Here is a 7,442-nt window from a genome sequence, read left to right as displayed (position 1 = left end):
TATATATATATGCATATGTATATATACATATATACACACACATATTCATTTCTTTATACACATTATCACATAAATATATATATGCATACATGCATAAATATACCCACACACATATATACATTTGCATGTGTATATGTGTGTGTATATATATATATGTATATATATATGTGCGTACACTTGTAAATAGGGACAGAGAAAGAGAAAAGACAGGAGACAGAGAGAGAGAGAGACAGAGACAGATATTCCATATCACCATTCTCTTTACTGTTCAAGAGAAAGAATCAAAGAAAAATATATGAAAAGAAAATACATGCTTCCAAGAATAGATTTGAAGAAGATGATTTCCAAATCAGATTTTCATTTGGTGCTTGCAAACGTACCCGACACAAATCAGACATGAAAGGAGCAACACATATCCACACACATTCCTCACCAATATTCTTTGGTGCGTATATTGCTTACATATGTGTATATATATATATATATGTGCATATACATAAACACGAATAGTCATAAACACACACATGAAAACATCAACAGTGGTAGCGTTACTTTTTAGTGGAAAACATCATCACACAGACACACACATGTACATACATACATATATATCTATATATTTGTATACATACATATACACACACACATATGCACAAATGTATATGAACAAGTAGTTAAACATCAAATGCTTGTCTATTAATAATGCTCTATATCCATCAATGGGTGATTAGTTAAGCTGACATAAGTCAATAGGGGGGCAAAGGAGAAGGTAATGAAATTACACGATGTGCATCACCGCAACCCCCCACCCGTCTGATTCTATCCACGGGCAATAGCAAAGAAGTAATTGAAGTGAAATCGCTTGGAACAAAACTGGCCTATCTTAACAAGGGAGCTTACTCTACATCAGGAAGCTCAATAAAAAGAAAGCACGTCTTTAGGAAGCACATATACACATGCATATATACATACATATATATATATATATATATATATATGTGTGTGTGTGTGTGTGTGTGTGTGTGTGTGTGTGTGTGTGTGTGTGTGTGTGTGTATGTGTGTATATATGTTTAAAAAAATAAGAAAAAAAGAAAAACCTGATGCTGGAAAAATTTCATTTCAGATTGTAAAGGGATATGACTAAATATGGTAAGGCGTCTTAATCTGGTATTTTCCATGTCTAACTACCCCACCTCCACCAATATTGATAGTTTTTCTTTTTAAGTTTAGCACAAGTCCATGAACATGTGGTTGGGGGAGAGAATATAATTGATTGAATTAATACCAGTATATAACAGGTACTTACATGAAGCAATGAAAGGAGCCGTTACATGGCTGCACAACCAGCTAGAAATAGCAGTCAAATTTCATGAAATACACCCTATTATGTTTAAAACAAAAAAGAAAAAGCAAAAAATTTTCCTTTTTTTTTTTACTTTACAAAGGGAAAAACAAAATGTTGTCGGCCTCTGATATTGGAGATAGAGTGGCCTTAAATGGAACACCTTTGATCTTGGGTACTCCAGCAGGACCAGGATGTATCTGGGGATAATCAACAACAACAACAACAACAACAAGTACTTATTCAACTGATGCAGGAGAGATGAAAAGCAAAGATATTCCAAGCTGGGTTTGAGATCCAAACGTAAAAGACAAAAAAAGTGATGCAGTAACCAGACACCGGAAAGAAATTTTCTGACAGCCCTTAAGGGTTTGTGTCACTGAGCTGGGATCATTTTCAGCACCCTGAACCCATCCTGCAACTCATATGTGATACCCAGGACATATTTCTCTGACATCCATGCATCATATGTGATAAACATTCCCAATTTCTTTTCAAACGCCAGAGTAATTTAGGACTTACGAAAGGAAAGTTGTCTCTAACACAGAATATATGAAACAAGGGCCAATTGAAATTCTTAAAAGAACTAGGGACGTTTAGGCCTAACCCTTTGCCTTTCTGAAAAAAAAAACATAGTTTTATAGTACCTGGTTCAGTAACAGTCTCCCTGGAATCAAGCTCTTGTAATGGAAGCTAAGCTTCTCATCTCCTCTCTAGTATTAAAAAAACCCAACATACCAGTTACTGTAAGTGCTGATTAAACAAACCTATAATCACCAAAATGATTCCAAGTATGACCATCCAATTTTTTTTTTCTCCAGGCAAAGTGCCCTCATGATTTATCAAATCGTTCAATGTAAGAAGTGATTTGAAAGAAATTTGGCTGCTATGTCTAGCGGAATAAGTGACCACAAAGAGGCTTGCTTCAAGTAACTCAACATGGTACCATTATAATTATTCTGAGGTGAATTGATTTATTAAGTTAATTGGCCTTGAGCTAAGAAAAATAAACAAACAAAATAAATAAATAATTTAATAAATAATGAGGAATTATTTTTTTTTGTCTAGGTTTTTTTTAAAAAAAAGAAGATAATTGTAATAACTAATTGATAACTAATTAACTGCACACTTCATACTTTTTATATTGGTGCCAGCATGGCTGTGAGGTTAAAAAGCTTACTTTGCATCCACATGGCTTTGGGTTCAGTCCCACGGCACAGCACCTTGAGCAAGTGTCTTTTATTATAGCCCCAGACTGACCAATAACTTGTGAGTGGAGATGGAAACTGTGTGGAAGCTCATTATATATATATGATGTATGTATGTTTGTGTGACTCACCACTACCACCGTTGCTGCTTGACCACTAGTGTTGACCTTATAACTTAGTGGTTCAGCAAAAAATGACTGATAAAATAAGTACCAGACACAAAAATTAGTACTGGGGTTGATCTGTTGAACCAAAACCCTTCAAGGTGGTGCCCCAGCATGGTCACAGTCCATTTAAAAGATAAAGATGTTGGACTGGTGAATTAGAGGGTAAAGGAAGTAGTCAACAACTGGTCCTACTTAATGCTTCCCAACCACGTGGTTCCTGGTTCAGTCCCACTGCGTGGCAGCTTGGGCAAGTGTCTTCTACTATAGCCTTGGGCTGACCAAAGCCTTGTGACTGGGTTTGGTATGTGGAGAGTTATAGAAGCCTGTCGTGTGTGTGTGTGTATGTCTCCCACCACGTGTTTACATCTCTGTAACTTAGCAAAAGAAACCAACAGAAAATGTACCAGGTTTAAAAAAAAAAAGTCCTAGAGTTGATTTCTTCAACTAAAATCTCCCTTCAAAGTGGTGCCCCATCATGGCCACAGTCAAGTAAAAGATAAGAGATTATTCTGCAATTCTATGCTTTCCGTTCATATGAAATCTAATCAAACTTCACAACAATATAGTATTGCTTATGTGCGTGTGCACACGCGCATGTGCATGCTTGTACACATCAGTACACGAACGTAAGATCTATATTTTTTTAAAGCTTCCACAGGTTCAGGTAAGAACTGGATTATATTCTCACTTTAATACAAAGGTAAGACCAAGTTGGCAGAACACATGCATGGAGAGAAGTTCCCACTTTGTTACAGTTTAATTTCCTGCAAATTTCTTTAGAATCGACAAGTTAACCAACAGCTACGTGATATATCGAGGCAACAACAACCTTTAGAATCAATTCTCCCATGGAAGTGGGATTTTACCGATCCTTTAGCATTCAAACCAACTATGTCTGGCTAAAATATTCTGCCTCTTTTTATGTTCAAACTGACCAGATCTAACCTCTCACACCTACTCTACAATGTCAAAGTGAAAAATAAACAATCACATCATTGAAATCTCAAAGCTATGAGATAAAGCATAATTAATTCAAAACAATGGAAACAAATAAGGATTAAATTTGACTGAGTAATCTAAATACCAAAAGGGTGAAAAGTGAATTTCGCTTTAGTAGAATTTAAGATGTAAGGTTATACACTCTGGCCATGCTAAATTATATCAAATATAAGGTTCTTTCTTCTGTATGAAATACCCTATTTATATAAGCCTTTGCCTCTCCTGTATATCATGTGATACACAGGCTGACAGTGACTATGAAGTTTTGGCCTGTAAGAGTATAAAACACACACACACACTTTACAATCCACAAATGTATTTACACTGGTTAAAGCCATTTCACAGGATATTGTCAGAAGGAAATGGTTAAAGAAGAACCAATTGAAGAGTCTACAACTAACATACGAGTTAACGAGAGTGTATTCATTTAGTGATAAAGACTTGGCCTGTCCAATTTCGCATTTAAATCCAACTCAGCAAGCCTTCTGTATCGTCTTCAAAATAGCTTTCCTTGTTTCTTTCTTTACAATTTTTCTTTTTTCTCCCATTTTTTTAAAAGTTCTAAAATCTTCAGTTTGTCCTGTAATACAGGAGAACAAAAAAATAAATAGAAATGTCAGCCAAATGAGCCAGTTAGATCAAAGAGGTACATGAATGTGAAGCATCCACTGAAGCATGAATGGGGAAGAGAAACAGCAACAACAGTGGAAACTATAACATGATCACAACCCACAATAGTATTGCCACCAGGGTGGTGACACTACAACTACTGAACCACTGACCCATAAGGTTTACTCAGCCATGTGTGCAAATAAGCTTAGTTTTGTAATTAACAAGTCCATTTCACAGACCTGTGGCTTTGAGTTCATTTGTACGGCACCTTGAGTAAGTGTCTTGTGCTACAGCCTTGGATTGACCAATGCTTTGGAATTAGAATTTAGAGAGTGGAAATTACATAGCCCCCTTTTCTTTTCTTTTTTTTTCGGCAGCAATGAATATCAGTGAAAGATGTAAACACCGGTATGAAAACTGTTAATTCAAGTGCCTTCGAAGAAAAATATCTCGTTAGTATTTGTTCCACCCAACTTGTACAGATGCTCCTCTGTCATGTCTGCCATCGTGAATGCAGTGGATCAGTGATTTTTCTGACAGAATCATGCAATCAGTGAATTGTTCACAGAATGTAATGCAAAATAAATAAAGTGAGCTCAACAACGACTACAATATGGAAACACACATACTCCTGCAAACATTGAGAGAGACTCACAGAAATACAGACACACACACATATATACAGATAGACTCGCAGAAATACAGACTCATGGAGATACAGACAGACTCACAGAAAGACAAACAGGCTCACAGAAATACAGACAGATTCACAGAAATACAGACACACACACATATACAGATAGACTCACAGAAATACAGACTCAAGGAGATACAGACAGACTCACAGAAAGACAAACAGGCTCACAGAAAAACAGACACACACACACGCATATACAGATAAACTCACAGAAATTCAGACTTGCCGAAACAATAATAATACTAATATGTAATAACATATATAAGTGGACATAAAAAGAAAAACAAAAAATAAATAAATATATCTTGGAGTGCATATAGAGAATTGTATGTTTTTCTTGAACACTGGGATATATTTGGCTTATAAATGGTAGGAAGAAGGGTAACCACATTTCCTGTATATTGTGTAAGGGATGGCAAATGAAGCCGGCTCTGCAAAAATTCGAATCCAACTAAATACTGCAAAATGTTGAGTGCCAAGTTGCACCTTTCTATACGTGCGTTAACTTCACTGCTTTACATACACAGACGTATATAATATGTATATATGCACCTACTTACATATAAAAGGTAACCACAAACGTAACCTTTTGATGCTTGTTTTTTTTTCTTTGAACTTTTAAAGCAAGGAAACTCAATTAGTTTCTCTTTAGTAAACGTAAAATAAGGTACATCTTGAGAATTTTCAACATACATGCACACACGCGCGCATACATGCACACACACAGATTTTATAGACGTATCAATTGGAAAGTATATTAAAAAAAAAAATGTATCATAACTGTAATGAAGATAAATTTCAAAGAAAATAGAATTGGGGCAACAACAACAACAAAAGTGAAAAAGAAAATAGAAAATAAAAAAAATATTTAGCAAAATTGGGATTATCAAAAAAAAAATTGTCTTTTCAATCATGGTATGTTAGTCATATTATAAGAAGGAGGTTACCTTAGTAGAATTTTAAAATCACATATATGAAAGGATAAAAAAAAAAAACAAAGCATTTAGGTAAAGGTGGGGGGACCAAAACATTAAACAATAATAAAAGGGAATTTTTTTCCTTCCCCACCTTAAAACATTAAGCATTACCAGGTAACTTTCTAGCCCAACCCACACTTCGCTGACAGATGAAAATATTTATATTATATTATATTATATATATATATATATAACATTATATATCATATTATAATATTATACTATATATATATATAACATTATATATATGTATATTAAGGTTTTAAATCGAAGAAATTAATTACTGCTGCTATAAATATTACTTCAACTATATTTTACCTTTTCCTGTGTAAAAAAATATTCTTTTTATTAAAGAGACGCTTTTCCGACCTACTTTTAGACTAAAACTCAGCCTAACCATTCCCGAAACAGTCAAAGACACCTACAATATATGGGTATGTGTGTGTGTACAAACCCCTTTTTCTCTTGCCCACACACACATTTTAATACCATCTTCGTATTAAATTTAGCATTTGTTGTTTTCTGGCACATTTTCACAAATTGAACTGTATACAGTAATGCTATATATATACATATATATATATATATATACACATGCAGATTACTATATATATATTATTGTGTATAATAAATATATACAGTAGCCTGCATGTTTAATTGGTTATTCCAATGATTCTTAAACTGTGCGTCACAAAGGGTACTAGTTGTGCCACGAATTTTTAAAAATATAATTAAGGCTTTAGAAAATTGATACTAATAATATTTAAGCATTTTAAAAAATGTGTAAATGTGTAATTCATAATTTTGTTATATACAAGAAGATTAATAAAACATGTTTGGCAATAGCTTTCGATATTTCCATCTAGGTTTTAAATGTTAAAATATTCTAAGGGCTTTTATTTTTTCAAAGCTTTTTCTACGTGAAATGCACCGGTAAATTTTTTTTCACTTCATCTCCAATGTGCCACAAAGTCAAAACCTTTGAGAACTGCAAGTTCAAACAGAGGAGGAACAGCCCTCGTTGATCTTTTGCATGGCCTAAGAGATTAGTAAACGAAAGGAATGAGAAGGAGGAAAAGACCCACAACAGATGGGTCATCATCAGACGAGACAAACACCTGGTTTGAATACAGCAGCCACAGGCCATGTGGTCGCATTTAACTAGACCATGGTTTGTGTGTGTGTGTGTGTTTGTCTGTATAAAGTGATACACAGACACATAAGATATACATGTAAATATCTATATATACAATTTTGGTTTCAAACATAATATATCTTTGACCCTTAAAATTCTTAACCAAGAATTTCTATTAGGATTAATTGCATTGCTTAATTAGTCATAGCTGTTAGACGTTTTTTTTTTTTTAAATCTACTTTAAGCTAATACTCACATACATATACACAAACACCCAAGTAAATATATATATATACATATATATATAT

At 34.1% G+C, this 7,442-nt stretch overlaps 1 protein-coding gene across 2 annotated transcripts in view; it reads right to left on the bottom strand.

The window, feature by feature from the left end:
* LOC106871426 (uncharacterized) overlaps positions 1-7,442 on the bottom strand; it is a 377,941-nt gene that overhangs the window by 68,266 nt on the left and 302,233 nt on the right. The window lies entirely within an intron of this gene.

Source organism: Octopus bimaculoides, chromosome 7, assembly GCF_001194135.2.
Source record: "Octopus bimaculoides isolate UCB-OBI-ISO-001 chromosome 7, ASM119413v2, whole genome shotgun sequence".
Taxonomy (NCBI): domain Eukaryota; kingdom Metazoa; phylum Mollusca; class Cephalopoda; order Octopoda; family Octopodidae; genus Octopus; species Octopus bimaculoides.
Note: the sequence above shows the minus strand (reverse complement) of the source record. Positions and strands in the feature narration are given on the sequence as shown.